The following is a 9215-nucleotide window of genomic DNA, read 5'->3' as shown; positions in this document are numbered from 1 at the left end:
GAAGAGGGTTACATGGTGGGAGGGAGGAATGAACTGAGCAGTGGCCTTTTAGATTTCTTCTCATTTCTTTAAGAGTTCTTCCCTCTAGTCTCCTTTCAGTGCTTACTTGTGACTCCTGTTAACATTCATGGAAGCTATATATGGGCACATCCAGGAGAGAATAGTGCCATATGTGTGCAAAGCCTAGGCAGTATATGGCCCTTAATTTCCTCCTCAAATGGTTTCAGCAGCCCCTGGTATGCAATAAAAGATGACGATGATGATGGAATAAAGACTGTAAAAAACAGTGGGGAGAGAGACAAAGGGTTAATGCTTTAACCTTTCACCTCAGATTGGGCTCAAACACAGGCCATATGCAGCATAAGTTTGTTGGCTTCAGCCTCGTTTCTTTGGAGACAATTGGACTGCATCTCAAAATCTCTGCAAGAGTGGCTCTGCTGAGCAGGCTTTTCTCAACACAGAACTGGAGCATGCCTAGGACAGAAAAGAGGCGAGTTCTGAAATGCGGAGCAGCTCCCCTAGGACTTGGTCCTATTGAAGTCAGTGGGACTCTTGGCATTGATTTCAATGGGTGTTTGCTCAGGCCTATAGTGCCTATCCACACCAGCTCTGGTTATCATTTGTGAGACCAACTTTTTCCCATGCATATTCTGAAGAGGGTATTTTTTATGTGTTTTTGCTATCTATTAATGCAGAGCACCCCAAGCCGCACTACTCATTATTATTCACAATACCATTCAGCTGCATTGTTGAGGAGGCAAGGGGTTTCCCACCATCCCTACTCCACTCTGGACAGCAATAAAGCCCAGATATTCTAGTCAGACAGACTCAGGTGGTGGGTCTTGTTCCCCCAATTCCATAATTCAGTCCAAATGCCAACACTGGTGGCATCTGCCCAAATCTCTCACAGGTGCCAGCACTGATTCTTCAGGAATACAACTCACAGCATAAAACATAGAATTGTAGGACTGAAAGGGACCTCGAGAGGTCATCTAGTCCAGTCCCCTGCACTCAGGACTAAGTATTATCTTCTAGACCAGTGGTTCTCAAAGCCGGACCACTGCTTGTTCCGGGAAAGCCCCTGGTGCGCCGGACCGGTTTGTTTACCTGCTGCATCCACAGGTTTGGCCGATCGCAGCTCCCACTGGCCGCGGTTCACTGCTCCAGGCCAATGGGGGCTGCAGGAAGCGGCGCAGGCCTGTTCTAGACCATCCCTCACAGGTGTTTGTCTAAACCTCCTCTTAAACATCTCCAATGATGGAGATTCCACAACCTCCCTAGGCAATTTATTCCACTGCTTAACCACCCTGACAGTTCTGAAGTTTTTCCTAATGTCCAAATTAAACTGCCCTTTGCTGCAATTTAAGTCCATTGCTTCTTGTCCTATCCTCAGAGATTAAGGAGAAGAATTTTTCTCCCTCCTCTTTGTAGCAACCTTTTATGTCCTTGACATGTACTTCACACAGACATGACAACTCCACTCTCAGCCCTCTCCCACAATTCCTGAAGGTCACCCTGTTCTGGCCCAACTCCCCATTCCCACTTCAGCCCATCTCACGCCATCCTTCTTTTTCACCCTTGCCAATTTTCCGCAACAACTGTGTGGGCCTGGGATCACTTACAGGAAGTCCTGGTTTGACAGCATGGCAGGAAGCAGGAGGGGAACTATCTGGCTCAACCCCATGAGATGCTGAGCACCTCTTGCAAAATTTGGAACAATCCCAGCCGTTGAAACAAGATGCAGCACTGCAGGCTGGGGACTGTGCTCTCTGCACACCAGGGGAGAAGTTAGTGGTGGCTCATGGGCACAACTGAGCCCACAGAAGCCCTGCAGCAGCAGCTCCCACAGGGCTGGGCCCAGCTACCTACTTTGGTGTTGTGACCTGGTGGCACCAACAACCCACAGCAGCTCCCTCCATCCCCCCTCATCACCCTCTGCACTGGACCAGGATGAAAAGACCCCAGAGGGGGGCTGAAGAGCAAGCCCACCCCACACTCACCCAGCAGCAGCAGCTCCTGCCCTGCAGGGCTGGACCCAGCTCCCCGCTCTGGGCGCTGAGACCCTGTGTGCTATGCTGCAACACCACTCACTCAAATATGGCCCAAACCTGAATGATGCTGTGACCCCGTGCACCAGATCACAATGACCAGAGCAGGGAGCCAAGCCCAGTTCTACCAGACAGGAGCTGCTGCTGCTGGGTGAGTGCGGGGCAGCCTCACTCTTCAGCTCCGTGCATCTGGGTCTGCTGCCTGCAGTGCCAGGGCAAAGGGTGCTTCTGTGGGTGGTCAATGCCCCTTCGGCAGGGCAAGGAGGCGACAGCAGCAGGGGAGGAGCACTCACACTGAATAGGGAGCTTACATCCGCCACTGCTGTGGACCATACCTCTGTGACAGAGTTCAAGTTTAGCCCGGGGGTTCTTAGCAAATTGCAAATGTAACCCTCGGTCAGGCACGTGAGGCAACAAACACCCTTTTCACAATACAGCATGACAGATGGAATTCCCATATGAAATGCTGGTGTGTCTGCAGAGACAGCAAGCATTAATGCACGCTTCACTGGATCATGCATATCTAAAATTTCCATCTACTGCAGAAGGGCTCAGGCTGCAGGACTTGAAGCTAGATCTCAAACAGCCCACAGTTCGGGGTTGATCAGATTAGCTATGTTAGTTCAGGCCCATCTCTCAGATCTGCAACTATAAGAGTCTGAGACAACTCCTTTCCTGCATGATCAGGGGATAGGAAGAGTGCATGCATATATTGCAGCTTTATCTCATCAATCACCAGACGACTGTCACAAATCACAGTCCAATTCCTTTTAGGCAGTTGGAAGCACTAAATTGCTCCTCCAGTTTCCAGAGCTCCTCAAATACAGGCCAGGTACCTTCAGAGAGAGAACATAAAGGGGTGATGAAGATGGATGCTCAAGACTTCCTGTACTTTAACCCACAAAATGTCACATCAATAGGGAGCCTGCCTTAGGTCATCTCAGATTATTTCACTCTTTGAGGGATTGCCCTGAGTGAGGCATTTTCCACAGTTCAGTGCAGTTTCCCTCTCTGTTACCTGTTGGGAGTGTCTCTCTCAAGCTTCACAAAAATACAACTGCTTATAACACAAAATGCTGTGATCATATTCAGCATGGATGTCATTCTAAAACAATATTTTATAGAGCATGGAATTTTGACAGAAAATATTGCTTTAAAGAGAACCAGTAATGGCAGAAGTTCCTACTGCTAGAAATTCCTGACTACTAGAAGTTTGGACTGGATGACAGAGGATGGATCACTCGATAAATTACCCTGTTCTGCTCACTCCACCTGAAGCATCTGGCACTGGCCACTATCGGAAGACAGGATACTGGGCTAGATGGACCATTGGTCTGACCCAATATGGCCATTCTTCTGTTCTTTTAAAGATGAACTCAGTTTTAAACTCTTTCATATCAGTGGGGCACTTCCATTTACTCTGTTCTAAAAAATGAGGGGGTGCTTTACAAAATCATAAAGGCAACACATTTAAAACAGATGACCAGAAAAGCCCAGTGTTATAGGATATTATTGGGGCAAATAGCTCACTAAATTCCTAAATAATTAAAGGTCAGGCATTGATAAGAATAGGAACAGCCTCTACACTACAATAGAATTACAGGGGTTATCAATCCTTATCACTTGGGACATGAACTGATCACCAGCTGGCACCAGGAAGAACCTTCCCCTCAAGATATGGTACTGCAAAGTTAGGTTCATTATAGGACTTTCTCACCTTTTGGTGAGACATCTGGCATTGTCCCCTATTGGAGGCAGGATGCTGGAAGATGGATCATGAGTCTGTTTCAAATCCCATAAATGTACAAGCTGTCATCATAACAGGGACTCTTATCCTGCACCAGTTGAAATTGGAATGAATTTTGCTACAAAATCAAACCCTGTCCCTCCATTTCCCCCCCCCAGGGCTTATCATTTGTATTTAGCCTGACAGTGATCTCTAAAATCTGCCTTAGTTACTTAGATCAGAGAACTCATCTTGTGGATGTTTATAATTGCGAAATCATTTGTGTTGGCTTAAGTTCTGAAGCTAATTCTGCTCTTGATAAATCAGCAATGTTGCTAATGGTGACAGCCAAGTTCTCCCTTACAAGAGGCCAGCTCCCACACAGGTGGATAATTGTGCATGGGCATCTGTAGGAAGAATGTCACCTAGAGGTGGGAGATTATAGAATCAGAAATGTAGGACTGGAAGTTAAAGGGACCTTAAGAGATCATCTAGTCCATCCCCCCAAAACTGAATTTTTCTTTCACTGGAATTCCCCATATGGTATGTCTCCATTCCACCAAGCACACAGATACTTTTGGTCTAAATGACTTATTAAGAGAATGACAAAACAACAACAAGAGTAAAGTCGCCAAATAAGAGCACACAGCATATCTGGCTTCTGTAACAGTACTGACTTGAACACAAAAAATGGCTGCCAGCCCTCAGGTCTTACAGTGAGGTGATTCTGCACTCCTGCAACAACCCACAAGGCCCATCACATCAGGAAAACAATATAGGGCAAGCTTGAGGTTCTATGCCAGGCCCTCTTTAGCTCACCCCAGTGCTCCCCAAATAGGGAAGGCACCAGCCACTTCCCCTCTGGCATTGTACTAGCAAACCCCAGAGTCCTTAGAGATTTAAAGGTGTAGTACACAAAGCCAGCATAATAAATACATAGATAAATATGACACAACATATACTAATTTTTGTATGCAGAAGAAACCTGTTGACCCCATAACCTTTATGGATATAAAAAGTCTTCTCTTAGGAGACATTCTGTAGTAGGTATTCACTCCGTATTGCCAGTAGTAAGGACCTTTTAGTCATTTGTTTTGGTGCAGGGACAAAGTAACGGTTTCAGAAGATCTATTCTTTAATCGATATTTATTTAAGTGGGATCTGGTATATCATTAATCATAGTGCTAAGATATAAAATGCTAGTCTAGCCTGAAGAATTCTGCCTCATTCCTTTTTCCAGAGTAAGACATTTAGAAAGCTGCACTCTCATTTTTAAATGCACATCACTTCTTAATAAAGTAATGAAATGCCCCTCTCGCGTGGTTAAATACGTACCACAGTGCTGTTTTAGCAGGGTTCTAGCATTGCATGGAAATGTACTGTAGCGAATCATCTTGAAAGTAACCCATTTTCATGTCACTGTGATTACTACAGTATTTAATGTTTAGCCGCTGTGCCTGATAATCAAGCTAACTGCTGACAAAAATCTTGATTTCTTTTCTTTGAAACTTGACTGCAAGCAGATGGTGGCTTCGCCCTTGGGGAACTATGTCCTCCCAGCTACTTTGTTATCTCTCTAGAGATCATATTTCCTAGCAATGGAAGTACAGTTATGTATCGGTAGGCTGCTAGGTATTGTTGGGCTACTAAAAGTACACATGAAAATACAACCATCCTTTCATCATAAACACTTACTTTAATTTAACTTGAAGATTACAGTCCCATTACATCATCCTGCAAATTTTGCCTCAGTTTCCTTGACAGGCCACTTCTGTATTAGAGATGGGATTCGAGCTCCTGAAAAGACATCAGCTACTTTAACATAGGATGTACTGACAACCATGGCAGAATTATCTTTCAGATATTATTCGCTAGGACAAATGCCACCCTGGATTATGGTTTGAATTACTGCTTTTTAACCAGAGCAGCGTGCCCATTAGGAGCCCTTCTAGAATTGTCCAATACCTGTAAAACATTTCTCCAGTTATTTTTAAAGACAGCATCCCCACTGAGGAATCGTATTATTAACATTTGGCATCAGTTGAAAAGCCTTTCTTAGGAACTTATACAGCCCCCATTAACCTATTATTTGACAGCCCCGCAACCTTTAAAGTACTTTTATTCCTGTTTTACAGTTGGAGACACTGAAGTACAGAGATACTAAGATACTACAAACTTTTGCCAACACAAGTTACGACACAGTTAGTATATTGCTTGTGCATGTGTACGCTTGGCTTCTTGCATTGCCACTGCATATACTCCCCAGGAGTGAGTGTTTCAATGCACAGTGGGGTGCACCATGGTGTAAGGGACTGGGGTGTAGGCAGTTTTGCCTAGCAGTGACAGCTGGGTTGGTGTCCACACATCAAGGACAGCTACAAGACAGCAGTCGTGGGTCAGAGGAATGGCCAGAGCCAGGATCAATAAGCAACAGTCAGGCTAGGGTCAGATTTCAGAAAGCAAGGTACGATCAGGAGCCACAGTTTTGGCTCTGCATGGTGGGGCAGAACCAAGTCACACAGAAGTGACTGGCACTTCAGGGTCAAGTTCCCATCATGCAACTTTTTCCACCTCCTAATGCCATCTCCTTTATCACATAATTTTCTCACTTTATTTTGAAAAATGTCACAAACCTGCGTGGGACTTGTCACTGTCTGCCATCTCCGACAGAAGTATGGAGCCTGCCCAGCTCTGCACTATTGTCAGGAGTGTTGCAAGCACAGGACGCACAATCTGCCAGTATCTGTAGAGCCACAAGAAGAGTTGCAGGGAATATGATGATTTCCTGGAGATCAGACTGCTGTGGGACAGAGTGAGAACCAATTCAAGGTTGTTAATGGCATTCACGGAGCAGCTGCAAACAGAAGGGCACCACTTCTGGGCCCAAGAAACAAGCACTGACTGGAGGGATCCCATCGTAATGCAGGTGGGGGATTATGAGCAGTGGTGGCTGCAGAATTTTTGGATCCATCAAGGCCACATTGCTGGATCCATGTGCCAAGCTCACCCCAGCCTTCCAGCACAAGGACACCAGAATGAGAACAGCACAGACAGCGGAAAAGCAAGTGGCAATCGCACTGTGGAAACTTGCAATGCCAGATTGCTACCAGTCAGTGGGAAATCATTTTGGAGTTGGAAAATCCAATGTGGGGATTGCTGTCATGCAAGCGTGCCTGGCCACTAATCATGTCTTGCTACGTAGGACTGTGACTCTCAGCATTGTGCAAGACATACTGGATGGCTTTTCAGCAGTGGGGTTCCCGAACTGCGGTGGAGTGACAGACGGCATGCTTATCCCTATTTTGGAACAAGACCACCTGGCCACAGAGTATATCAACAGAAAGGGCTATTTTAATACAGTTATGCAAGTGTTGGTGCATCACTGGGGGCACTTCACCAACATCAGTGTTGTCTAGTCAGGGAAGGTGCACGCTGCTTGCATCTTTAAGAACACAGCACTGTTCAGAAAGGTACGAGCAGGGAGTCTCTTTCCCAACCGGACAATTACCAGTGGCAATGTTAAAATGCCAATAGTGATCGTGGGGACCCACCCTACCCCTTATTCCCTTGGCGCATGAAGCCATACACCAATCACTATGACAGCATCAAGGAAAGTTCAACTACCAGCTCAGCAGGTGCCGAATGACAGCTGAATGTGCTTTTAGTAGACTGAAAGGGCCCTGGAGTTGTTTACTCACAAGACTGGATTTCAGTGAGAAAAATATGCCAATGGTTATAGCTGCCTGCTGTGTCCCGCATAATATCTGTGAGGCAAAGAAGAAAAATTTGCCACCGGGGTGGCGGTGGATTGGCTGTCTAGATACATACAAGGGCTATCAAAAAAGCTCAGTGTGGAGCTATATGGCTCAAGGAGACTTTGAAAGAGCTCTAACAGTGGGCCACCGTAATGCGTTGTGGTGTACTGAGTTCTACTTGGCCCTGCAGTTTGGGGGCCTGTTATGAACTGCGTGGTGCTTGGTGCACATCTATGAATGTAATACTGACAATGCACCTACTAATTTTGTGGTACTTGCTGTACATTTATGATTATTCCTCTGTGTTTGTCAATGATCCTATGAGTTGTTTCAAGGTGTACAATGTCAAATAAGTGCTTGCCACCAGCCAGTCAGAAGTATATGTTGTCAACTAATATAGATGAGTTATTTTCCAAACAGAGTTTTACTGAGTAACAAAAACACTTCCAGAAAATTTCAGCACAAGTTAAAAGCAAATCCATTAAAACCTTAACAAATTTATGGAACAGGGGAAGGAACATTAATGTCCATTTTAGCTATACAAACATCAACCATGGCTCTCACAGGTCAGTTTACAAGAGGGTTGGTTGTCCTTAATGTCCCCCAGTATGGAGTGGGAAGGATATGCCACATGGAATGTTGGGGGGGTGTTTGTAGGGAGGTGCTATAATGGAGTTCTCCAGGGATTGCAAAGAGAGGGGAGCCTGGCATTGTTGAACCTGTAAGTCCACAAAAGTGTGCAGCATCTGTGTTTGCTGCCGGAGAAGCCCCATTATGTCTTGGTGCATCTCCCTCTCCTGCGCCTTTCTCCTGTCAACTCTTTTCTTCTCCGTAGAGTCTGCAATATTCATGCTCCAAGCCCTCTGTTCATGGCTTGCAGGATCTTGCTGAACATGTCATCCTGAGTCCTCTTCTTTCTCCTCTTTATCTGGCTCAGGTGTTCTGTGGTGTGGAAGGGGAACCCCTCAAGGCTACAACTAAAACACACAGAAGTACCATTGTTGGTATAGTCACAACAGAAACTTGCTCCCCTAAAGTTTTAAACAAGACTTGCTTATTGACACCTCTGCTTCAGAGTGCTTGTGCACAGCACCACTCATAGCTCCAGCCATGGTGCGTGTGGCCTGCCAGGTGGAGGAAAATGAGGAGGGAATTGCTTGGTTGCATGAAACTATGAATACAAGGCAATAGCACTCAATACTGGCACCGTTTTCCACAGGTGGTGTTGATTTTAGCTGATAACTCACTCTTGAGAGTAACAAAGGCACAGAGAGCACAGCTGCTGCTGGCATCCCGAAGCCACCCTGGCCTGTATGCTGCTCGCCTGTTTACTGCAATGGTGCCAGCTGGCATCAGAGGTGCTGTCTCTTTGCGTGCTCTGGGGCTGGAGCACCCATGGGGAAAAATTGGTGGGTGTTCTGCACCCACCAGCAGCCAGGCTCCTCACCCCGCCCCAGCTTACCTCCACCTCCTCCCCTGAGCATGCCGTCCCCGCTTCTCCTCCCAGCACTTGCTGTTTCGCGGTGTAACAATCTGTGGGAGGGAGGGGAGAGGAGCGGGATGTGGTGTGCTCAGGGAAGGAGGCGGGGAAGAGGCGGGACCAGGGCGGGGATTTGGGGAAGGGGTTGGAATGGGGGCGGGGGAGGGGGAAGGAGGTGGGATGGGGCAGAGTCAGGGTGGGGCCAG

At 46.6% G+C, this 9215-nt stretch overlaps 1 long non-coding RNA gene across 1 annotated transcript; it reads right to left on the bottom strand.

Annotated features, from left to right (window-relative positions):
- Positions 1–2762: 2762 nt before the first annotated feature.
- LOC122461412 lies at positions 2763–6541 on the bottom strand. The gene is made up of 3 exons (XR_006283279.1): positions 6408–6541; positions 5470–5571; positions 2763–2884 (listed from the first exon to the last, which is right to left on the bottom strand). It is a non-coding gene; the product is annotated as an uncharacterized LOC122461412 (long non-coding RNA).
- Between the last annotated feature and the right edge of the window lie 2674 nt (positions 6542–9215).

Source organism: Chelonia mydas, chromosome 8, assembly GCF_015237465.2.
Source record: "Chelonia mydas isolate rCheMyd1 chromosome 8, rCheMyd1.pri.v2, whole genome shotgun sequence".
Classification (NCBI taxonomy): domain Eukaryota; kingdom Metazoa; phylum Chordata; order Testudines; family Cheloniidae; genus Chelonia; species Chelonia mydas.
Note: the sequence above shows the minus strand (reverse complement) of the source record. Positions and strands in the feature narration are given on the sequence as shown.